General features: G+C 29.5%; 1 protein-coding gene and 1 long non-coding RNA gene across 4 annotated transcripts in view; one reads left to right on the top strand and one right to left on the bottom strand.

Moving 5' to 3' along the window:
- The window catches only part of LOC148284150 (dipeptidase 1-like), a 275,985-nt gene that overhangs the window by 59,475 nt on the left and 188,818 nt on the right, over positions 1-27,692 (bottom strand). The gene's annotated exons all lie outside the window — the stretch shown is intronic.
- On the top strand, positions 69-10,478 carry LOC148284151 (uncharacterized). 2 transcript variants are annotated; one of them, XR_015825397.1, is made up of 3 exons: positions 69-120; positions 4,681-4,821; positions 9,814-10,478. It is a non-coding gene; the product is annotated as an uncharacterized LOC148284151 (long non-coding RNA). The 2 variants fall into 2 exon arrangements; XR_015825396.1 differs by lacking the exons at positions 4,681-4,821; positions 9,814-10,478 and adding exons at positions 543-949; positions 1,057-1,097.

Below are 27,692 nucleotides of genomic sequence, written 5' to 3'. Positions count from 1 at the left end.
CGCAACAATAATTTATAAAATTCCGAATTCAATTTTCCTACAATATTGAAATTATTTTTGTTGGATAACGAAGACTCTAACAAAGTATATTTGTGAAACAAGAGTATACTATTCAAACAGGTGAGTCTATTTCCTTCATTTACGTGTAATAAATAGACATATTATCCCTTTACTAACTGCATTAGAGATATGGCAAATATTTGAGGGTATTCAAAGCAAACTTAGAAATCTCCACTAAAAACGGAAAATTAGTTTTTGATGCCAAAATAAAAAAAACCTGTTAGGGTGTCCCAGAAAGATTAAAATTTTATTTTTTCAATGCATACTCTCTAATTTTGTTTGAATGATGTCAAAACACTTATAAATAAAATTTCACGTAAATTGAATCACGGCAACCCGTGCCGACTTGCATCGGAACTTGTCAGAACTTACATAGTACGGCGCGCGCGAACTAAGTGTTTATGTGCTTGTTATATCGTGTTTGTTTGCATTTACGTATCATTAATTTATCACAGTAAAGTTTTCTTTTTTTGTTAATCCAGGACATTGAACACTCTTGGGGCCACAAAAAAGACATTTATCTGTGCGAAAGTCTCGTACAAGCATTCTGCTGGGATCTCTTCTTATAACTGCATGACCAGAAATGTGTCGATGACTATTTTAAAAAAATGCCTAGTATTTAGTACCTTCACAAATTGAAACCATGTCTCAGATAAGAAAATTGGGGGACATTGAAGAATCTTTCTAAGAATTAATTTTTGGCTATTTATTTACTAAAGAGTTCCTGAATAACGTATTATTCTATGAAATGAAGTTATTCACTTTGCCATTAAAATACAGGAAATTTTCTTCGGAAACCCATTCCACCCGATCCCCGTAGTATAAAATTCTCAAAGTGATCACATAATTCCAAGAAACGATCCGTCTTAATTATTCAGCACCGTATCATGTGAGGGATTACCTTTATTTCATCTTATCGAACATTAAAGGCCGGAAGCATTAAGAACTATTTTTATTTACAACAATTTCCAGAAATGCTTTTACTTTTTTTTCCAGAATCGAAATGTCAACTCTTTTGCCCCCAATAAAAAATGTACAGGTAAAAATTATTTAATATAGTTAATGTGCTTGTTATATCGTGTTTGTTTTTATTAGTGAACGCATTGCTTTCGTTGTGTCAACATGTCTGTGGAGTTACGCAGTTCTAAAAAGGAAATATTCTTGGTTGGGGATATAAAACATCAAATTTATTTATTTATTTATTTAGTATTTAAATTACAGGTTCTAAACTTCCCTCTAATGGACAAGTGCTGGCGGTTTTATTTTTTAATATTCGCAAAGTCAATTTAATTAAGGGGAATCCCTATGGTTTCCGTAGAAAATTTTATATTCAAAGTTTGACATCAAGTCGGCACGGGTTATCGCTATCCAATTTCAATAATATTTATTATTTTAGTTGTTAAGGTCAAATGAAACAAAATAAGAGGGTATGCGTGTCTTAATCTGTAAAAAAAATTGCCCTTATAGTCTGGGACACCCTAATACATATACGCAAACCTACCTACTCAAATAAGAGCGTTATTCAAAACCGTCTCTAAATCTTGCAAAAACATATTCCAATTATACTATTTGACACCGCAAACTAAGCATTCTTCATTGAGTTGGTGAAGCATAATTAGAAATCTCACAATTCTTTTTTCAATTTTTTTCGCAAATATCTCAATGAAGATTTTTAAGTTCGCTTCTCATACCCTCATTTATGCTATTTATTGTTTCAGCATTTACATTGTAGGATAACATTTTTAATATATTATTAAAAAAACACATGCTGGAATTCCTCCCTAGAGAGTTATTAAGATCTAATTTTGTTACATCAGACACAAAAGAGGGAACATGGTAGAATAGGCATTTACAAGGCTTATGGCCTGACATTGGCTAATTTATGTGGCCACAAAGGGTGGAAATCGAGCATGTCTACAAACATTTAGATATACTCGAAACGTTGTTGATCAACTAGTATAAGTAGTTTTTAATTGAAAAAGTGTTTTCAGGCGTTGCCTAGTAGGTGAAATAATCTTATGTACATCATTAAAGGTTTCAACTCTTTTACTTCACAAAAGTCGATAGATGGATAATTTCATGAATTTTAAATGCTACACAGTGTGTAAAGAAACCACTCAAGCTAGCCGATGTCAGGTCATAAGCCTTGTAAATGCGTAGACTTCTAAACTCCATTCTCAAAAGTGTATTTCCTCTCTGTTGCATTTTTTTTCACACTTTCAAGTCACACTGCCTTACCCCCTCCATTCAACCCAATACATAAGTACTATAATTGTAATTGTTTGCAACTAAGAAGGGACGGTTACACACTGACCCATTTTTTCAGACTAATAAGAGGTTCTGTCGAGAACTCAGCCATTTTAGAGATTATCAACCTTTATGTTCCTGATGGTTATCTACGACAGCGTCAGCACATACTGTTTTACCTCCCAGCTTCCAGAATCAATCTGCCTCTGGTTATGCTAATTAGAAGAGCAGTCAGGCAGCTGATTAGCACTTTGGAAATCGACATCTTTCACATCAGTGGAACTATGTTAAAGAGGCAAATACTCTTGCTATTGGAGAGTATTATACTTTAATTATGTCAAACCATTGCTCAAGAGTTCCTGGTTTGATATTTTCTCCCAATATAACGCCTTGACATATTTTATTATTGGTAATTTTATTTTTGTAAAATAAATGGATTTGAATCTCGAATTATTTAAATTAAGTTTACATTTCCACCCGAGGATTGGCAATTCTCAAAATCCAAAACTAGTTGTGTTCTAACTAATAGTATACTCTTTTGTGGCATAAAAATGATTAGTGTTTCACTCTCAGAATAATTATTCTCCAGAGAAGCCTTGAAGCTCTATTGCACAGAACAAAAGCCTTCCAATTTTTTGGTTTGGTTTTGGTTTAGTTTTAATTCAACAACAAACGTGTAATGGACGGTTTCCGTTAGCTCTTGCAATTCTTAACCCAAGTATCTACGGCTCGTTGTATTGCTGTTATATGTAGCTAATTTTGTGGTCAATAATCAAACAGTGGTTTTTTCTGTATAGGCGACTCTATAAGGTTATAACTCTAAGGTTTCACTTAATATTTTGTTGCACCCAACAAATAAAAAACAATAGATATTTTTAGATTTCGTTATTTTCTGCAGGTAGTTAGATGCAAACTTTGGTTTATGTGCGTAACTTACTAGAGGCTACAATATGTAAGGGAGTGAAAAGGGCTCTCTTTCTCTTTCCTGCTTATACCTTTAATCGTGTTCAGAAGTCTTTATTTTTATGGGTTCCGGTACGACTAGAGCCCTCCTAATTTAAAATTTATCTTCCAAGGATAAATTTTCAAAGTACATCTACAGCTACAAATAGTAATATAAAAGCGAACGTTACCACAATACATTGTGTTGGCTATCTGGATGGTGTTATGCAAAAATGTGTCAAGCAAAAAATAAGTTAGCGTCAGAATCATGATCCGAAAGTAATATTTTTACTTTTAAAAAATAGTTTGATAAGTTAAAACTTACAAATTATCTGTGATACTTCAAATCGTTTACCAAAAACCATGCAACTGAACTAAAAACAATATAACACTGCTTTAAGATGCTTAAAGTATTGTTGAGAATTTAGATCAATTTACAGCTAACATGATTATAATGTTGCAAAAATGTGCAATACACGCTTGATTTGCCTGTTACTTTTAAAATTTGCCTTTTGTAATTTGGAAATTCATATGGAAAGTAAATATCAAGGTATTTTTAAATTCTAATTAAGGACATAAGCTTTTATTTCAATTTTATGAATTTTTTTACTCAAAATTTTCCAGCACGATAAAATACATTTGATTGATTTTTCATATAATTTTTTAATTTAACAAGAAGTATCGTTGTTTAAAACATTTTAATAGTAGTAATAATAGTAAGTAATAGTTTTTAAGGTGTTCTGTGAAAACGTGTTTTCCCACTTCTTGGTTAAATTTTTATATCGAAAAATAATAAACATAAAAATGTTACAACCTTCAATCATTTTCTCTGTTCTGGAATTTTATATTTTTTGTCTGGTGTAAAAGTATTGTCTTTGTGCCAAAGAAGTTCTAACCATTTGTGTATAAATCAGATCGCTATGGAACTCCGAGTTTCATAATGGCGAGAAACTTTTGAATGAGTGTCTGTTTATACTCAAAGATGTGAAAACATGCATCATTTATGTATTTAGGGTACTCGGACCCCATCGTTTCTTATTTACACATATGTGTGCTGTACTTAAGGAAGAGCGGGGGTCGAGTGTCCTTATGGGTTTTAATCTTCCCGCCATTTTGTATGAGATAACATATAACCTTAATTCGAAATCTTCATCCCTAAACACAAGCTACCGCATGCTGCCAAATGTTACAACAATGTTCCACTCAGAAATTCAATGCGGCTATTTTCGCTTGGGAAGATGTTTACCGAAAGAGCATTATGTATTCCCGAAAACAATATCGTGTGGTAACTCATTTCTTAAAAAAAGATAATTTGAAGAAATGATTTTGAAATGGTTTGTCTGTTGACATTGGAATAGCACTCATTTATTTTATTTTTTAATTGAATAAATTTTTGCTTTCTTATGATTTACTCAAACACTTCAATTTCAGGACCGTTTTCCTTGAGTCGTAAACAACCATGTTTGAAAATGGGAAACGAATTATGGAAGAACGGGGTTTGAACCTTGGACCTTTTTATCCGAAGTCAACTACACTACTCACGGGATCACGACCCGTCCTTCTTATCTTTAGGTAGTTTGTTTTAACTAATATTTCTTACATTACAATTTATTTTCGCTACTCATGTTTAATTATTAGTGTCTAAAAATATTTATAAATACGGAATTGGCAAATCGTTTAATATGGCAATTAAAAGAGTTATCCCTTATTCACAACCAAATAATCTACATATTAAATAATAATGAACAATTATTAGGACTATTTATTAAATACTAAAGCTTAGCGACGCGATAGTTCAACAAATGTAATTAATAACTGTAATTATATCCAATCATTTTCATTTTTGATTGTATAAAATTAAATTTTTGGAATGGTTGAATTTGAAATTGATCACTCATTTTGAAAGTAATTAAATAAAATTATTCCTACGTTTTAAATAAAAACAAATAGGTGCGTTTTTACACTATATGTAATGCGAGATTGATAATTATAATAATGAAAACAATATTATGCGTAGTTATAAATCCGCTTTTTTTTACTTGTAAAAACATGTCTATTGATTAAACTTATTTTGGGACGAGGCTTCCAATTTAGACTAATAAACGGTTGCACCGAAAAAAAATGTTACAGCAACTTATTTTCCCATTTCGACAGCAATTATTTTAGTTTCTTGTTGCAACTGACCCTAACGTACATAATCAACTAATATTCTTTCCGATTTCAATCTCTGATTTTACAATTTCATTTTTTATCTCGTTCGGCAACTAAATATTCTATTTCGGAGGCCTCCTGTTTAAAATAGATAGAATCTTTTTAGTAAGCAGAAAACGAAATATGTTATGCTTACCCACGCCACGCCGTGATTTAAATTCTTAGCCGGCAATAAATCATAAGCAAATTCTGTACTGTCAAAGAAACAAAGAGTTTTAAACATGTTTTAAGAAACCCTTACAAAAAAGGGTTGTGAAATTTGAATCTTTTTTGGACAATAGAAAGTGAGAAATAATGGTCAAAATTTTTACATATTTTAAATATTTATTCTTTTACAATTATTGCATATATATTTTTATAGTAAAAAGAAGGTATTTTTTGGGACATAGTTGTCTTTTTTTGAGCATAAAAATAAAAAAAATCTTAATCAGAAAGTATTATAGGTTTGCAGATTTGTGATTTTTTTTTCATGTTGTAAAAAAGATTAATTTTTTGATATCTTTAAGGTATTAAAAGCAATGTTTCCTTATATGTAATTAATCCATGCATTATAGTATGTACATACTTAAAACTGTCTATATAATACTGCCCCGTGCCGAGAGAGACATTTTATATAATTTTGAAACATGCCTCATTAAACATAATTAAACCATAATATCAAATAATTCATATGTAACTTTTAAGTAGGTGTATATACATATTTTGTACATATATATGTGTATATATGCCTCCGAATATTAATTAATTTTGTCTTTTTTTTTAAGTGTTACATTTTATTCAATTTTTAATTGTTTATTTATTTGCTATGCATTTTTGTTTCTATCTGATATTATATTGTATACTTGCCAAACACAAAAGCCCGACTCTTTTTTGGTAAATTCAACCTGAAGTGTTTTATTTTTTATTTCTTTATGTATTGTTCTCATGATAAATAAAGGTTTACTATAAAAAAAAACATTCCTTGGTACAGTGATTTATATAATTATCTTATTTTTTAACATCCGCTCCAAAGTTGAGCATGTGGACATCACCAAACGCCTCCAATAGACCTGATCGCCAGCCGGCGCTCCTGTAAAGACGTCCAATAAATACGAAATATAGTCATCGACGGCTTTCTGGACGTTGCGGCGCGGTGGAAGCCCGCAAGCGTGAAGAAGATGCAATTTGAGTTAAGGCTTTCCATTTCCACCGCCGCACCCTCAAGGCGCTCGTTATATGAGATTGCCGAGTCCGTTCTCGGACTTCAACATTGATTATGAAATCGAATCACATCATTTATACCTAATATTCCCCAAAAACAATTACTCCGAAAACAAAGAAGTTTGGTGTTTTGAGTTTTGATAAAATGCCAGGATTGGCACTCATTATACGAGAGTTGAATAATCGACAATTCGTTTTTACTAAGTATAGACAAAAGTTTCAAACAGCACGCCTAGTGTTAAAAGTTGCTTTAGCAATTCCTAGGCGGGTAGTGAGCTCTTTGTGCGTGCCACCATCTTCAGTTATGTGAACTCCCAAGTATTTCAAACTCATTTTTTTTATCTTCTGTCCATTATCATAGTAAAAAATATCAGTCAGAACAGGATTTGTTGCATGCTATCTGGGTCTTTTAGGTATTTGTATTGAGGCCCAGACGAGCATAGTTTTCCTGCAGTCTGTTACCAATAAACTTTTCAGGAAGAACAGCATCGTTTGCCTACTTTAAGACGCACAACTAGAGGACTTCACTCCTTTACCTCAGTCAGCACCAGTGGCGAATGGCAATTTTATTTACAGGTAAGCTATAAAAAAATATCATATGTTTATACCTACATAGAAAGATACACAATATAATGTTAATAATATATCCGATAAATTGATATTTTCTGTGTTTCTGTGTGTTACAACAACTCTCATCCATGAAATCAACTCAAAAGATGTAACTTTGTCATATATTATATTATATAGATATATTATCCATTACTTTAAAACATAACTTATTAAAAAATAAATGAAAAATAGCACTACAAATTCAGTCGATATTAGGTATTCAATTGAAATGTTAACTGGCCGAAATGTTCTAGAAATTAATAGTGCTTAAAACGACCGCGTCGAGCAGTATATGTCCTGCTAAATGACGCATGAAAGTAATCATGGTCTAATGTCAAAAGTACCATCTCAAAGAAAAATAGCCCTTAAGAAACAATGTTTAAAATACTGTTTTCCAAATCAAGAATCTTCAAATAATTTTTGTAATCTGAAAGTTTAATCTAGGAGAAAAAACTCAAAATATAGCATACTTACGAGTATTTGTATTAAAAAATAAGCTGGAATAACCGATTAGTTTCTTGGCTCACCGCAGGCGCTAGGCGCGCTTTATTAATATTTATATTAGGATAAAAATAGAAACGGTGGAAATGATTTAAAATATATGGTGATTATTTATTTGTTTTTATGTAAGTTACAGTAAAACATTATTATGGTTAGTTAAATATAATGGTAAGCTGCGCATAATCGCTTCTATACACGGTTCGCCCCTGGTCAGAACATTACAAATATGTCAGATATTTTATTTTTATTTCAGTTTTACAATTATGTTCGTCAATTACCTTTGTCAGCAAGATGTTATTATTTTTACATGTTTGTACATGTGCAAACTTATGGATAAGTTCTCGTTTTCTCAAATTACTTGTTTTGTCTAGATGTTTAACGGTTTTGTTTTATAAATACAAAAATAATCATATTAAATATGTAATTCAGAACATTTTCAAAAATTTTATCCTTAAATATTATCATTTTGTCTACGTGAAAAACGGAGTTTTCAGTCATATGTCTCTCAGTGCACTTGAGAAAATTGTAGCTGTCTTGCAAGAAAAACAGTGGAAAGAGTCGCTAGAGAATTCCTTTCAAAGTGTTTTATTTACACAGAGGAGAAGATTTAAAGAACGAAAACCACTTTATTATGTATATCGGCAACAAATAGAAAGGGACTTATTTTCATACCTTACAAACAAACAAAAAGTTATTGTGTGTTTATTTTAATATAATGTTATTATTCTTCTAAAAATAGAGCAGATATTTTTATTTCAATTATTTTATTTTTTTATACATACTCAAAGGGCAAGTACATACAAAATTTTGAAAATAAAAATGTATTTATAATATGTGCCTGTGTATTTTTAATTTACAAATTTTTGTGTTTTTATTTATTTTTTACTTGTTATTAGTATTAAGTTTTCTCAATTTTGACAATTGTTTATTTTTTTATTTATTTGATTATTTAGATTTGCAATTGTTTTGTTTCTTTTTTATAATATTTTGTAAACTTGCCAAACACAAGAGCCAGACTCTTTTTGGCAAGTTCAACCTTAATTGTTCCATTTTTTACTGCATGTTTTGTTTATTTTCGCTAATAAAGGTTTTTTTTATTTTTAATATGTATATATAGAATATGCAAACCATTTTAAAATACGGCATCAAAAATTTGTTTGTAAAATTCTCTTCTTCGTAACAATTTGTGATTTGGATATATTGTTTGGTCATATCATTATGTGACTTTTAAAAAAGTAATTGAAACTGTTCAGAAAAAGATCCTTCGTTCTTTGTCGTTTAAGTGTAATATAGGCAGAAAATTTAAATGTTATGAAGAGCGCTTGGAGTATTTTAAATTAACAAGTTTGAAACTAGGAGACAAATTTCAGATATGATGTACTTAGATAATATAATTCACTATAATGTTGATTGAGTGTTTTTTTATGAAAATGTATCATAGTACGTTCCCCGTAGGCGTCTGAGATCACCTGATACCTTTTACCTTCTGATGTTTACAAACAATATGGCACATTTTAACCTTCTTGCAAAAATGTTTTGACTATAACAAAATATAAAAAATAAATATTATTGTCATTTATCATGACAGAGCAAATGATTATGAAAGAAATATTGTCGCGTCCCTGAAATCAACTATCTTATATTTAGTTTTGTGTATGTAATTTACTTTTAGTTTCTTTTATTACTTTTTATAACCTCCTGCTGTCTCTTCTTTTTTTAAAAAAACAATACATCTTATCTTAAACTTATTCTTTATTGTTGCTCCATTTTTTTATGGCTACGCATTCTTTTCATATAATTTATGAAAGATGGTAGAATTATATAATTGAGGATATACATAAAGAATGATACCAATGCTTTCCCAAAAATTATATGTTTTTTATATATTTTTGTAGAACTTCCAAATAAAATAATAGTACTCGCACGAAAACATCAAATATATCAAATGGGTTATTTAAAATATATAGTGGGAACGTGAATTTTAATTGACAAGCATAACAAATGAATATGATATTTATTAAAACAAAACATTTTTTTTTTCAGTTCAACCTTCACTACAAAGCTGATCAGTGTTATCGTCATTTTTGACTTTCGACTGCCAAGAATCGAACTAAACCCAGTACTTCAGGCATGGTAGAATGACGCGTCAACGACTACACTACGAAGCGGACTTATCTCCACACGATTTTGTATTTTAGGATTATTATATATACCTGAGATCAGCCATCGAGTCATTTTTTTTTTTTAAAAGTCTATTTCACAAACAGTACTGCATACTTCGTTTGCCTGGACACATAAAATATTATAGAGAAACAAACATAATCACACATTATTATGCGTTTTCTAGTAGTCAGTGCGTTTGCTTAAAATGCAAAGGTCTCAGGTTGATACAATACAAGTAACGGCAACCAATACGTTCGATTATTATATCATATCTCTTATTTTAAATGCAATTTGAAATTACACTTTTTTGTAACAATTTTAAATAGTTAAGGGTCTATGAAACACTGTCGAGCAAAAACATTTTTTTTTTGTACTTATTAGTAGCATAAAAAATATTTTTTTATTTATTATTTAAAATACCGCGAAAACGGTTGTAATGGCTTCGCCCCTAACACATCACACGTCTGTTAAATTTAGAACTTTTAAATTTTAAAAGAAAATTGTCACAAATTTTGACGTTACAATTGTCAAGATCAAACAAGTCACGTTTTTGAGGAGAGATATGTTTTAACAATTTTATTAACGTTACGTATGGAAACATTTCTCTACAATATCCATATGGATTTTGAAAATACAATTATTTCTTCTTAATCCACATATTTTTATCGGTATTCGTAGTATGTGGTACTTGCTTATTGCTGCTCAATGCAATTTCCTTTGCAATGTTATGAGCAAATAAAGGAATGACAATATTAAGTATCTACTATCTATTGTATTTTAAACGCGTAGTTTTCTGAATAACTATAAACAATTTTACAAATAATTTTTATAAACAAGAAAGCATACCGACCATTTAGGTATTTTAATATTTTTTCAATCAAGAACCAAAAAGTTTTTCATACATGTTAGGAAAACTTTTCTAATTTATGTTCTTACAAAATTTTCTAAGAAAACCATAACCCGGAAACAATATGTTTCTTGTAGGCCTACCCTATTTTTTGTTGGAAAACTTACATACATACGTAAACAGTGTAAACCGTACGTAAGTTTGACATTTCAATAGCATTTCTACGGGATTCATGTTTCATTTTATACAGTTCCTGTAAATATGTTTATTGATTGATAATACTTGATAGTGATTCATCGCTTATTTAACTGTTGTGTGTCTGTTTTGTAACACGAGTCAACATATAATACAAGATTTGATATATCTCTCTTATTTGATAAAGTTGTATTCTTAGCAATTTCAAAATAGACATTTTCACCTTAGAGTTGGAAAATAAAATTTGTTACATTTGCTTGATTTAAAAAATATATATATTTAATCTTACCATGCGAAGAATAATTATATGAATTAAAGTGCTGCCAATACCACAATAAATCTGTTTTACTGTATAAGAAAGAGCACAAGCACAGAAATTATGACAAGGAAGACCGAGACGCTGTTCTGTGGCCAGTGTTTTTGTGAAAGAGACAAAACAAAATAATTTTTTTTTTCAATCAGTCGGTTATTGGCAGTTAACAGGAGCGCACGCTAGTTTTGTGACTAGCGTATTAATGATTATTTGTTTATTTTGCCATAAAAGACTAAATTAAATAATATTTTCTAATCAATAATGGAAAAAAAATATTTTGAGAGTTTTTTTTTTAAATAAATAATTGCGTTCATATGATTTCCGAAAATATTTCATTTTGATGGCCATTTTCAACCAGTTGTAAATAACTCAATATTAGAAAATGGGAATCAATTTGGGGTAGAGTATTTATTTATTATTTTTTTGCAAATATCTGAACTTCAGAATATTTTGTCTTTAGCTTTAGCTAACACGATGTTACATCACCAGGTAATGAGGAATTCTGTAGCACAGCCTTTCAAGAGAAAACTCTTTCCTTTCCAATTTTATATTTCAAGCCAGCCTTGCCAGAAATCCCACCCGGGACCTCAGGTATGGTTGGCAAAAGTTCTGACCAGTAAGCCACGAAGCAAACTAATCTCCACTTTATCAATTTAAGAACTTTTTATTCAGATTTGAGTCATATTTTTTTTTTAATTACTTAATATGTTGTCAAATATTTTTTTATGGCCAGAAACGTTCTCTTTTCTGCGGAATCATTTGGGTAAAGTTGTTTCCGGGCCAAGGGTTTTTGCTAGCGTATTTATTTCAAGCTCTTTACGAAAAGTGGACAATCTTATTTATACATCCACCGAACCGGTAAGTTAAATTTGAATTTAATCTTCTGGAAATGGCTGAGCGCGTGCATTATTACTGCAAACTTAAAATTACCTATAAAATCGGGAAAACATAAACTCAGAGCCACAACATATGCAGGGGAATAAAAAAGTTACTACCCTATTCGACGGAAAGAAGATGCGGTTTTATTATTTACCAATCCACGGATTGCACTTTATGTGCAAAATAGTTTTTATTTCCCTTACTAGTTAAGCAAATGAATTTTACTAGGAAAAGAGATGAATGTTACAATGCATTGTACTACAGAGTATACAATTTTCATATTAAATTTAATTTCGTAAATTGATAAACTTTTTTAAGCAAAAAATATTGAAAATATATGATAAAGTCTAAAGAAGGGTCCATGAAACGACATTAGCTGGTTGAAATCTCTCAAAATCTGTTTAATGACACACTGAAGTTTTAATCCAGGAATTCTTAGATTTCAACCCAATGCATCATCATCTTCAAACTTCAATCCACACCTAATGGTGTCCAGGGCCTCAAACATACAGCAACCACTACACTACAAGGCGGACTTGTCTTGATTCCAGTTTTATAGTTGTAACCTGAGAGTAGCCATCAAGTAAAAAACACTTGTCAAGGATTGTAGTTTTATATTGACCATACATATACATATTTATTTATTTCACATAAAACTTTATATTTTTTATTTTCTAAATCAACACCCCCACTGGGCATAACGTGTCGAGGGATTCATTTACATTATTTTTAATATTATGTTCTAGTACATAATATAGACAACACTGTATTGATATAAACATAAATAGCAGACCTGCAACAATAATTTCGAGTTCAAATAAATTACAGAAGCCATTTTTGAACAAATAATTTTAATTTCTGTTTATTTGTATAAAATTTTTAATCGAGAGGTAGAGTATTGTAAATTTTAGGAGGAAGGTATATGTGACTCCTCTGACCAAACGATGTTGTCATTTTAGGTGGCACAAATAGTTGTCTCTTTTTTGATCTTGTTTCAAAGATGGAATTATATTTACTCCCACCATTTGTATTGACTTATCAATGTAATCGAAAATACTAAATTTTCTAGCCATAAATTCCTTTCCTCTATATGACATTTGAGAAGCTAATAAAGATAAAGTTGTAAATCTACAATAAATTTGACATACTAGATGATATCATAAAATAGTGCATTATTAAATTATCCCAATAAGAATTATTGCTGCAAAAGCAGCATAAAACAAAATATAATATCTTAATTTAGGTCAACACCAGTGTCATAGAAAATCGAAACAGATAATACCTTTTCGTAATGTGAATAAGCGCCCTTCTTGCCATGTCGATCATGGTTGCAATAAAATAAATCCGCAGTAAAAATACTACTAGATTTAACTTTAGCGTTTATAGAGGCCTCTGTTTTATTAATTTGTTGTTTTAAGAGCATCTGGTTTAAACTATTCATAATGTTGTGTTTCAATATAAAAAGTAAATAGAAGTTTAAATACCATAATGGATTTAACATTACAATATTGTAAGAGTTGTACAGAATAATAACATAAAAATATAATGATAAAAGTATTTATATAGATTGTGTCAAACATAATGGACAATCATTAGATATGATATTATAAGCAAGTTTAAGATATGTTGTACTAAAATAGTGATAATAAAGGTGATACAAAAAACACAGATACGTAAATTCAGAGTAATAAGGAAAAGTGACTATAGTAATCACACGTACAAAGAGATTAATGTATTTTATATTTATTTATTCATTCAAAAGTACACTTGTTTAAATATGAATGAACTTATTAAGGGTTTTTAGGCTGAGCCTGTGTCAAACTATAATAATTAACAACATAAAATACTTAGTAAAATAAATTAGATTAAAATATAATAACATGTGATGCAATATAATAACAATCCAGAAAAACGAGGTAAAAGTCGTGAATTTAAAAATTTCAAAGAATACAATTTTGATAATTAAAAACGCGTTTATTTTATATAACATAAAAAAACTAGTTTTTCGTAATTCGGGAATAATTTCACGAGAAATGTTTTTTAAGGAAGAGGTGAACCGTTTTCAATGGGTTTTGAAAATCTTAACGATAAGTTTGAAATCGAAATCTAAACGATAAGATGAGAGAGCTTTTTCTAACGCATAAGAAATTTCTGGCGAGGATAAAACTGTTTTTAACATCTTTCAAAGAATTGCGGTGGAAATTCGAAATCAAATTCCTGATTTAAAAATAACCACTTTTAACACGTTTTAAACTAGAACTAAAGAAATTTCAAATAAATTTCTTCATGAGAGCATAGTCACAAAAAGGTTTTTTTCAAATGAAGAATTTAATAAATTCAGAAAACGGTGTTGCTTCTAACTCATGGAATATTTTTCTCATCAATTAATTTACTTACAGGTAGTAGTCTGTCACACATTTTTTGAGACATAAGTCCAAACTCCATGGCACTTAAAGTCCTGCGTTGAGTTGGGACGAGTAATTAGTTTACACAGACATGCGAGTATATCACCACAAATATTATGGCTGATCAAAAACATAATAACAATTTTAAAAATAAATATATTACACATCAATAAGGTATACAGCAAAATCAAATATTCGCAAAATCATCAACGAGTTTCTCACTCAAATATCTCCTACCAAGGAAAATCGAGTTCCAAACTCCTGTCTTGAAAAAAGTTTTTTTCCTTGAGAGTTTAATATGTTTTTCCAAATTAATGAACACTATCGGTGCGATAAAGAAAATATTTTTCTGAGCAAAAGTACCGGTTTTAGGTATGACATAATTAGTGCTCTGGGAAAACCTCGTACGAACATTTTGCTGAGATCTCTCCTAATTTTTCTACCAGAATTCTGAAGGTGCTTCTTTCGGGGACAGTTGTCTCATATCCAGTATCGGAACAACTGTTCTAACGAGTACGCTGGAGGGCGCCGATATATAATATACATCAATACTTGCCTAATATTGACCCAATACCAAGCAACAATATTCATTTTATTCATGGTATGAAAAATTTATTCTGAAACTTCACCAATGACTAGACAGGTGCCTCCGTTTTGAAGCAACAATTTACGGACAGTGTATACTTGTAATGCCATATAAAATAGATTTCATGAACTCGGCAATAGTTATTCCCTCGTATCTGATATATTTAGTGTAGGGTTTTGTTCCTGTAGAACAAACCTTTTGAACTTTTTCAAAGATGGTGAATGGTAATTATGTTTATTTATTCATGCATTTCATAATATACACAGTTTTTTGTTCACTTTGCTCAGCTGTATGAAACAGTACTTATGATTTTTTTGGATTACTTTAGAGTGTTTTATTATTTAAACTTTCTACTGAATATGCTGAATAAATTTTAGGTTAATTTTTTAAAATATAAATATTGTATAATTGTTAGGTTTATTTTATTTTTTTTATAAATCTTGGGTATAAGGAAATTTATGTTTTATGTTATAAGCCACAATGTTAGTATTATAAATGTTTGTCAAAGGCAGATTTGCCGTTAATGTTAATAAAATAAAAATAAAATAAAGTTATTATGTTCGGCAAAATGTTAAGCAAACGCATATTTCTAAGATGAGTAATTTTTGATAAGTTGACAGAAGCAAATTTTTGTGCTCGTTAACAGATAAGCTAAAATTATTTGTGCTCGTTAACCGATAAGGAAAAATACAATAATAAAGTACCATTTTCACTCCATTAGCAAAAAACGCTAATGAAGATATTATTTTATTCTTAAACACACGTGTCCATGACTTAAAAATAAAAAAACAATTTTATAAAAATTTGAGAATATTATTTTTGTAAACAGGAAACAAAAATTAAACGTAAAAATTAAGCCCTTGTCTAATTGGATAGCAAATTGCGAATGCAAATGTAATTAAATCAACAATATGTCGAATACGGGTAAATTATAAATACGGTATTATTTATTTCTATCTTTTATAATACAACATATTTCTGATAAAGGTTGAAAGCTGACTGAATTTTCATAATGAGAATTTTTAATTTTTTCCTTGGTTATTGTATTTTTTTCATTCCTCCGAATGTAAAAAATTCCTTCATTCGCCATGATTGTAATACAAATAGAACCCTGAACGAGTATTTTTGACTCGATAGTTACTTTGGAAAATGGAAATCGAATAGATGTTAATCTGACTCGTGGTGTACTGAGCAGTTCATTTGCCTACTGTGCCTAATGGTCACGAGTTCTATTCCCAGTAAGCTCGAGGTAGATTTATGAGGTTGGTTATTTTTGCTACTGCTATGTTGTTCTGCCCAGACTGGGACAGCATTAGAGTGATCATGTTGCCGTCTTGTAAATTAAACATTATCACTAATAGCTTCGAGTAATAATACAGTGTCTTGTGCATCATCTAGTAGATGAGGTTAATTGAGATATAAAATCATTATAACATTTCAAATAAAAAATGAAAAAGTTGCTTCATATATAGTCCCAGTTTTTTCTTGTGTGAGAGAAGCATAAATCATTTATTCCTTCAAAAATACATTTGTATTGTAAAATAAGCACAAAAAACACACGTTCGAAAATGTTCGTAAATATTTATATTACTTATTTTTTACGATCTAAGAGCACGAATTTATTTTATAATATTTGACAGATGTGTCCTGGGAGCAGACAGGATTTCTAAAGGCTTTAGTATGAATCCCGCCTGAAGGGTGACAGTTTTGTTTGAAAACTGAAATAAGTCTGAAAAGTTTTTCTTGCCTCACAAAGATCTTGAAATATTGTATTTGGAATTGTATTTATTGATCGCTATAACTATTTGAACATATATCGTTTGCATTTTTTTATTAATGCTTTATTTAGTTAGTTCATGACATCTTAAGAAACAATGTCTTCTTTTCTTGATAACTAATATAAACTTTTAATAATGGCTACTGAAATGCTTTGTTTTATGTCGTTTATATACATGTGATATACAACTATTTTATGCTTCATTTTTTAAAATAATATTTTTTTAATACATTGTGAAAATTTCAAGCTTTTAAAATAGTAAATAACTAAATAAATTACATTAAAAAAAATATCAAAAACATATATATTTTAATTAATTTTAAAAAGGCGACTCCAGAGTGCCTTACATTGCAGTAAAAGAAAGCCCACCTGATCGTCATCTTCCTAGTAGACCGTCTAAAAAATGGAGTGATGGTTGGATCTTAATGTCTCAAGAGTGGCAGCTTTCTGCCATAACAGATCAACAGATCTCAACGAAAAGGAAAAAGAAGATTTTTCATATTCCTCCATTTCTTTTATTGCCTAAAATAAATTATTGAATAGTTTTAAACCTTGTACAATGAGGTTTAAGTGTCTATTTCTCCTAATTGGTAATTTTATCTTTAGTTTCGTAAATATGTCATTGTTGTTTGTTTTTTTGTTTTACCTTTTATGTTAACTACCATCATGCGAAAATAGACAGAGATAACAAAGAAGGTTAATCAAAAAAACTTTTTATCTTTAACCATATTTTAAGCATGTTGCAACAAATTTAGATCTTAACATCTCCCTAGGGAGAAAATCCAGTCTGTCTGCAATTATTTGAACATACTCAAAATATTGTTTGATTAACCAATTGGTAAAAGGAGATATATAAATCTTGGAAAATTGTTTTCAAGCGTTGCCTAGTAGGTAAATTGATTCAGCCGGATGAATCTCACCCGCATGATAAAAAAGGTTTCGGCTCTTTTACTTCACTAAAGTCAACAGATGGAAGCGTTGAGGATATATGGATATTTAAACACGGGCAGAATGGTAAATGATGCAGAGTGTTTAAAGTGGCCACTTAAAAACCCAATGACAGATCATAACCCCTGTAAATGACTAGACTTCCTTATTCCTTTAAGAACTTTAATTTATTTTTCAAATGTATTGCATACATAAATAAAAATATTTAATACCACAGAATCAATTTTTTAATAAATGAGTTTTTAATAAGTAACTCGCTAATAAGGAGGATTCATGCGTTTGCAAATGAATACGCAAATTATAAAGATATATATAATTTAGCACTTCTAAATTGAATTGAATAAAAGCAATGTATCAATTTATTACCCTTTAATTTTATTACTTAAACAAAACTATGTTGTCTTAAATTGTGTACCTTATTTGTATTTTCAATAATTATTTTTCTAACTTCTTCTAATTTGAAGATTATTTTAAGATAACCGATGGGAAAAAATGTACTTCTGTTTTCTCTACTGCAATATATGTATATGTACTTTATGTATACTTATATATTTTTTACTAATATGTAAGATAACTTTATGTATTTTTTTATTTTCTTATTTTTATTAATTCATTTAATTTTTTTGGTATTTTTTTGGAAAATACATGTCTGTTCTTTATATTTTTATATGTAACACACGTAAAAGCCTACAAGGCATTTTAATAAATAAATAAATTGCATTTCAAATGTTTCGTATGTTTCGTATGTTCATAATTAATAATAACTTATAATATAATTAATCAAACACTGATTTGAGTCTACTGACTGTGTTCAGTAGACTCAAATTAGTGTTGGTTTTCTTATATTTTAAGTTTAAATCTGGAGTTCTACTAAATAAACACCAAATCAATCAATTAAAAATTACGTTTTTACCTGTCTAATAGACTAAAAACTTGTGTTTAGTGAGAGAGTTCGTTTTACATTCGTGTTTTTTTCATTTAATATGCTAACAGAAAAATATCCACTATGAATGTCTCAGTTGCTCATATTATTTTCAAAGAATATCTGAAAGCTTCTACTTTTCCGTTGCCTAATGTGTCTCCGACGCCAGCGTCGAGACGCTTTCGATATTTTGACAACCTCATGAAAAGCAATTCTATTCAACGGGTATTTGATTCTCTGTTATTTCATTACACAAGACATTAAACAATTTTGAAGTGCCAGAGATTTCATTACATCCAGGAAACATGAAAACAAAGCGTTTGGTCGTAAATAATTATTGATTTCATTTCGTACTATAATAGTGGGTGAAAGTCTAAAAACCTTAACTGAGTAACTAAATTATTTTTTTCAAATGCCCTTAGGAAAAAAATATCAAGGTAAATTTTTAATTTAAAAAAATTCCAAAGTGAATTCTCCCACACTTCCACTTTTTAAAATATATGGTACAGAAATTTCATTCATGACTCCAGTCAAAAACTTAGGTATTATCATTTATTAGCATTCAGGGTGCCATGATCAGGCTTACGAAGTTAGTCGTAAACTTTATAGCAGATTGCACTCACTTAAAAGATAACAGAATTTCTTGCCAATTAATGTTAAGCAAACATTGGTCCAGAGCTTACTTCTTCCACTCCTTGACTAGGTATTCAAATGTATGTTATCCAGATGCTCAGTCTGAATTATTTGATAAGTTAGAACGATTGCAGAATGTTTGTGTACGATATATCTTTGATCTTCGCAAATTCGACCACATAACCGAATATCGCACGCAACTACACTGGCTCAGTATCAGACATAGATAAAGCATTCACATTATATCACTGCTTCACAATATTTTAAATAATATCACTTCGCCTGTTTATCTGAGAGAGCTCTTCCAACTTCTATCACAACACAGACTATCTCTTCGTTCTAGTAACAAGAGAACCCTTTTATCGCTCTAATTTTCTTGCTTCCTCTTTCACAGTTGTTGCTGCTCGACTGTGGAAAAATCTACTCACTAATGTTGGAGACGCCCCTTCTTTATTTACATTTGAGTCAAGATTGAAATATCACTATCGAAATATTTAAGATGTTTCTTTATCGTTATTCTTTCCTTCCCATCCCCTCTCCTCTCTTCATAGTTTAGTGTTAATTTTTTATATTCGTAGTATAGTGTTAATTTTACATATATTTTTTGTAAATCTTTGTTTTTAATTGTTATATAAAATTGTAAGATTTAATATGTCCATGTAGTTGTAATTTTCTCAAACTAAACGGTTTGGGTAGGTAGGAAGAAATTCCCCTAAGGCAATATGCCCGCCCTTACATGTATATAAATTGTTTATGTATATAAAGTATTTAAATAAATAAATAAATTATTGAAAAACAAAAAAGTTTTAATTGAACTTATTTATTAACCCTTTCAGACCTGAATTAATTCCTGTGGATACAAAAAATATTTTATATTCTGTGTGCGCTGAAGGAATAATTTGAACTTTTTTGGTATGTTTAATGTTTTTTATCTTTTATACTTTCGAAACTATTTAAAGATAATTTTTTAAAACAATGGATCTTACACGTTAATTCAATAAAGTTAATTTAATGTTAATGACACATCAAAAATATTTTGAATTTGTCCAAATTTTTGTAGACAAAGACTGGATTCAACTCCCTAGGAAGCTGTTTATATCAACATATTACAACAGAGAAGCAGAACATTTAAGATAAGGGGAGGTTTGCCTAGTATGTACGAAAAAAAAATTCAATCAGATGAATCTTACCCACTAAATAAAGGTTACTTCACAAACATTAGCAGATGAAAGAACATTAGAAAATATGTTTAAATATAGGCAGAATGGTGAATTTTACACACAGTTTAAAGTGGCATCTTAAACCAGCCAGCGACAGATCATAAGCCCTGTACATACCTATACTTCTACGTTTCGATTTTTTTATGTTCTTCATCTCTGTTGTAATATGTTAATTAATGCATTATGTTTAAACTTTCCTGACATATCATTTTTAAGGATGACAGTAATTCGCTCCAAAATAAACAAACCAGCCAGAAGCCAGCTGTCAAAGTTATAATCAAACTATTCTTTGTAACAATATTTTGAGTTTGTCCAAATTTTTGTAGACATCAACTTCACAAACATCAACTGATGAAAGAATTGAAGGAATATAGATGTTCCAATATGGGCAGAATGGTGAATGTTACAAAGTGTGTAAAGTGGCCACTTAAACCAGCCATTGACAGGTCATAAGCCCTGTAGATGCCTAGACTTCTATATTACCTTCTCTTAAATGTTCTTCATCTCTGTTGTAATATGTTAATATTCTTTATAATGCTGGATACCGACGTACTCAAAGAAACAGGGAGGTAATTAAGAATTCCAGTGATTAAAAAATCAACTGGCCGCTTTTGAGTTTTGGAAGATACGAAATTTAAAAAATAATAATTACATGTTTATTTCAATGAATACCCCGGATAAAAGGGTAAGCGGGTGATTTTCGTTGTGAAAGAATTTTCGATTGGTTATGCTGTTTCTTGTCTAACGAAAAAGGACGGTTGATTTTTCATTTGTGCTTTGTAACCATTGTGCATTCTAAAATGAATAAAGGAACGCCTTACACTCAACAACGCTTCCAAATTGTAGAAATCTACAATAAAATAAATAAAACAACTTTGCTTTTAATCACTAATTTTTTATTATTTCTTTTTCCATCGACCGGTTTCAAAGCAAACAAGCTTCTTCGTCAAGGTTTACGTAACTATATAATTAATTCCTATTTTGTTTTAATCATGTTCACTAAATATTTCACGTGAAACCAATAAATCAAGTCTTTTTTTCCTTACAAGGGTGGTAATTTGATATCAATATTTTCGAAGCTAGAACTAACAATATTGGATATTGTTAAAAAATCACAAAGACAAAGTACATAAATATAATAAATAAGGGATATACCAATTAAATTGTAATGATTGCGATTCAATCTACATTAAAAAACTAAAAAAACTTTAATATTTGAGTTTAGTATAAGAGTTTAAAGATTCTTAAATAATAATGTTTTTTCTGAATTCGCAAATTATCTGATAGAAAATAATCATAACTTTTATATGGACACTGGATTAAAAGTAAAGAACACTTAAGATTCTTAAATAATAATATTTTTTCTGAATTCGCAAATCATCTGATATAAAATAATCATAACTTTATTATAGACACTGGATTAAAAGTACTTCATGTTGAAAATAAGATATTAAAATAAGACAACTTAGAAATCTTAGAAACTAAAAAATCTATTCATAATAAGAAAAAAAAAAAAAAAACCAAATAAACAATATTTCTTTTAGTCCTCTCCTGTCTAGCTTCGAAAATATTGAAATCAAATTACCATCTCTGTAAGGTAAAAGAAATAAATGATTTTATTAATTGGGTCGACGTGTAGTATTAAGTGAAGATGATAAAAATAAAATAGGAATTAATTAATTAGTTACGTAAACCTTGACGAAGAAGCTTGTTTGCTTTGAAACCGGCCGGTAGAGGAAAAAAAATATATATTAGTGGTTAAAAACAAAGTTGTTTTATTTATTTTATAATCGTGAATAACCCCTTAGTAAGTGTTTCAAATATAAACTTTATATGTAGAAATCTACTTTAAAAACCAGTGTACAGTTTAGCAAACTTTAAACCATGAACTTGCACGACAAGTTTGGCGGCACATTATTTCGAGAAATGGTCCTATTAATTGCCCTCCACGGTTCTGTGATTTGACACCGTTATCTTAATTTTCTTGGGGCTGCGTTTCGTCCATGGTCTATGAACGGCCATAAAAACGAATTTAACGAATTTGTTATAAAAAGTGTGCAAAAACTTTACCAATAGAATGCGCTACTCAATTGCTAGTCGCGGATGATAAAAAAAATTATTTTTTTTATTCCAATCTCAATAAAAATTAACTCATCCAAAAACAAAGTAAAAATTGTTTCACGCTTAAAAAAATACCCAAAATAATGAAAGTGCAGGGATAACATTTAATGCCTTGCATCATACAGTTCGACTTAGTTCTCGCTGCTTTGTATTATTATCACCACTTAATAAATGCACATTGAACATCAACGTCGTTTCTTCTGTCATCTCCAACTGTTTAAGAGCTCCACCAACAACAAATAACAAAATTCTACAAAATTATAAAAATAAAAATGTTTTTTCGTGTGCTGCCTTGATAACATTATCAAAATAAAGGTTTCAGCCCTATTAGTTTATAAAATAGATGGATATTACAGCCTACCTTTCTTGTGGCGTCTTGTAGACTTTTTTATGTAAATTCTCTAATCGTCGGACTACACCAACTCGGGAACGAGTATGGAGAAATTAATATATTTCGTTTTCCATTGTCATTTTTTTAGATTAAAAATTATTACCGTGATTGAATCAAAAAAACTCGAATGCTGTACAAATTACTTTGACGTTTTATATTTTGCTTACATACACTTAAATAATATTTACTTTTAAGTTCAGTTTTTTGCCTGAAACAGTTATAATTTTTGAAACACATTGATTATGTACCTACCTACTATTATATATTTTTTTTATGCATAAAAAACATTAAGTGTTAATACCAAGATAATACTATTAATAATTCAATACTTAAAAAAAAAAAAATTATAACCTCCGTATTTATGAGGTCTACATATTATCTTGTTATACCATGAAACGCTTGAATATTTATTTTGTATATGTCCATGTAAAAGCCCTCTGGGCGTTGATAATAATTAAAAATAAATAATAAAACAAACAAATTTAAGGATAAAGGAAATAACGATTCAAATTTTATATTTGAAGCGCTATATAATAATATAGGAACATTGTTAAACATCACAAAGACCAAAGTCCTTAAATATAATTAATCTGGCATTTACCAATTGAACTGTTATGATTGCGATTCAATATACATTGGAAAAACGAAAATAAACATTAATATTAGAGTAAAGAAACACTTAAGGTGCCTAAATAATAATAACTTTTCCAAATTCGCAAACTATCTGATAGATAATAATAATCATTTCGATAAATACATTGGATTAAAAGAAATTCATGTTTGAAATAAAAAATTAAAATTAGAGAACTTGGAAATCTGAGAAATTAAAAAAGCTATTCATAAAAAGAAAAAATCATAAATAATAAACAATATTTCCTTTAGTCACTTCTGTCTATTAAGATCGTGTCCATCGCACATCACGCTTCCCGTCTTTACAAGACAAAAATACTTGATTTGTTATCTCCATACGCAGCATAATATTTCAACAGCTTATAAACCTTTAATTGGTCGGTAGAAAAAGTACAAAATAAGTGGTTAAAAACAAATTTCTTCTTATTTATTTTATTATTTATGAAATAATGACTGTTGAAACATTGGTGGGATGGTAAATATTACAGTATATTTTATGTTTCATAATTTGAAAAAAACCGTTGATTTTACAAACTATTATCTTCCATATTCAGTACATTATAAGCGATGTTTATTCTTATTCAATACAGATTAAAAACTTATTAAATACTTTTAAGCTTTTATCAGCCTGGTTATTTTGAGTCAGTTTTACTTTGGAAATCCTAAAATTGTTTCCGCTTCTCGTTTGGTATTTGTGAAAAAATAATAATTTGGGATAGTTGAGGTGTGAATTTATAATTTAATTAACACAATAAATTTATTGTAAAAACATTAAATATATATATTTACACTCTAACTAATTTTGCCCTTACTTTTGTTGTTTTTGAAGAGTGTATTCAATTATACGCTTTATGAGTATTGAATGTTGATTATTTAGTCTGGTCTTTAATTCTTACATGGTTGAGAGAGTGCAACACAATTATTATTAATCCAAAGGTCAAGAATTTAACTCCGGTATCGAGTAACTGTTAGAAACTGTAAGCTAATATCTATTTTGTTGGTTAGTAAAGAACCACATCAGAAAATTTAAACATAGTTACAAATTATTCACGAAACCAAAGTGTGTTTGCTGATTGAATTGGAAGCAAAAAGGTTTTTGAAATAGAAAAACAATTTATGAACAAAACAAATCCGTTAATCAAACACGCCGACTCTGTACTTGTTCGTAAACAAAATACAAGGATTTTAAATCAGACGAATGTAAAAATATATTTTTCCATTCACATGATATTGTTCGTGTTTGTGAAAGTAGAATGTCTGTAATGTTTACCTCAAATTTTAAAAAAAGAATTCGAAACCATTTTGATAAACTCTGTCAAATAGGCACTGTCGTATTTTTAGTGGGGTTCATTTTATTTTGTCGGCCTCGTGGTATAGTGGTCAGCACGTTTATCTACCATGCAAAAGGTCTCGGGTTCGATTCTCGACATAGTTGATTTGATTTTTTTTAATTTTTAGAAAGGTGTTTTTACACTAAAATATTTCATAGTCCCTGAAGTGGTACCCGAAGCGAAAAACTGTTCATCTGACCTTCATTTACCAAAAATATATCATGTTACCCAGCGATCGGTGTATCAAAGCAGTGTCTTATGCACCACTAGGTGCGGAAAGGGAATAATGATGGAAACAATGACATTCAAATAATAGGATGAGAAGGAACAAGTAAAACCACATTAGAGCCATTAATGAAAGCACAAAAAGCCTTACCAAGAGTAGTCAACAAAAAGCCTTACCAATACTCTACAAACAGACTTTTTACAGAATTTCTAGTACTAGACATAAGGAAAATATATATAAAGACAATTTTAAGACACTTTCATCAAAAGCCTATCAGACATAATGACAAACAACAAATTTACGACACTAGACAAAGACAAATAACAATACTTCTGCTCCCAAAGAAAAAACACAATTACGGACAAAGGCACTATAATTTTCTGGCCACTGAACTATACGACTTTTTGAGTATGGACATATCAGTAAGCAAAATGAAAAACAATGTTTTCAAAACTCTAGTTCATAAATGGATTGCTAAAAAAACTAGACAGGAAACTGAGGAATATGTTTCATACATCAATATATAATTTTAATTTCTTGAAAATCTCATTTCATGAAAGTAAGTATGTTTTAGAATCTTTTTTCATATTTCTTTTGAATTTTTACAAAACAATCGATGTGAAAGTATGTACCTACAATAAAATATAAAAATATAATAATATAGGTACTGACACTCCGGAACGTGCCTGTGGGTCAGTGGAGTGGCTACATCAATAAATAAAAAAGAAATTATATTAAATGTACCTATTGGATACACATTTTCTTTTGTAAACTATGTATTTAATAAATAATTAAATAAATAAAAATATTTTATTTTTTGTTTTTCGTTATATTTTTGGTTTTTGTTGTTTATATGCTTACTATAATTTGTAAATCCATGAGTTCTAATTAAAAACTTATTATTATTACAAAACGAGTTCTAAATAATTATTTGGGTTGAATTCAATAAAATTGTAAAAATAAATCTAATTTAAATTAATTTCATTAATTAATCTATATTTTAATAAATCAAACTATTTATAAAGTAAATTTTGGTCGATTTAACATTTTTAATCTTTGTTTTGGAATTATTTATGTTCACATATAATTGGTGAATGATGTTTAGTGTTAGTATTTTTTTATAAATGAATTGTATATTTATAAACGATGATTCAGGGCCAAACCGCGTAACTTCAGAGGAATATTCCTCATGGTAAACTTTTTTGAAAATCATTATGAATTTCGTCCTAAAATTCTTTTTTTTATGGTTTAACAGATCCGCTCAAGGCGCGTGGTAAAATTATATTTCATTTTGATCGACTCCCGAAACATATAAAATCAAGATCTGTTGAAAAATGGCAAAACATAAAAATACGTTATTTTCTAAAACTTTTGATGAAAGGCAATTTTTAAGTTTGATGATCTCTGAAAAAACAGAATTTTTAAACCGTTTAGTGTCCGTTTTTTTTATCAAATTTAAAAATGAAAAACAGACACTTAAAATAAAATGAAAAAGTAAACCCTATTCGTCATTCAAAAGAAATTTTTCTGTTTTACAAGAAATTTTATTTTTTATACGTTACATAATTATTTTATTTGATTACAAGCCTTTAAATGGAATGTCAAGTAGAACGAGCGTTTTTGATACCTGCTGTTTGCCTTCAATCGATGAAATAAAGATGAAAACAAATAAAGAGAATAAATAAAATACGTTATTGATGATTTTTTTGTAATTTGTCGTCTTGTCCTCTTTATTTGGAAAAAAAAGAACACAATTTATGCTAACACCCGTATTTAATGTAATGCGAGCAGATAGGGGTGTCGAAATTGCTTACATTCATCTAGTTGACATTCAATTTTGAAGGCTTTGTATTAAAAAAAATGTATCTTTTTCATCATTCTTTTTCTTCACCTAATAGTGCTTTGGTGATAGGTTCACCAATTGCAGCGTATCTTGATTTTTTTTTTACATGAAGGTAGGGTGATCAGTTTTATGCTTCGGGTACCAGTTTAGAGACTATACAATATTATACTGTTTCTATTTTGTAAACAAACTTTTAAATATCTAATATCAACCATGTCTGGAATTGAACCCAAGACCTCTTGCATGGTAAACACACGCACTGACCACTGCGCCACGAGGCCGACAGTAAAATAATATTTGTGTAGAATTTAGTTATTGAAGGTTGGGGTTCCTACCCTAGTTGGAGATTGACAGAAGACACGAGGTTGCTGTTTAATACGTATTTATTACATGGCAAATAAGATACAGCACTTGGTTGTGTAGCACGAGCGTAGCGGCGATGATGAGTTGAAGAGACTGCTCTTGAACTTCATGCTAGAATTGTGAGACGTC

This window comes from Micrasema longulum, unplaced genomic scaffold (assembly GCF_059751315.1).
Source record: "Micrasema longulum isolate JH-2025_06_02 unplaced genomic scaffold, ASM5975131v1 h1tg000147l, whole genome shotgun sequence".
Taxonomy (NCBI): Eukaryota; Metazoa; Arthropoda; class Insecta; order Trichoptera; family Brachycentridae; genus Micrasema; species Micrasema longulum.
Note: the sequence above shows the minus strand (reverse complement) of the source record. Positions and strands in the feature narration are given on the sequence as shown.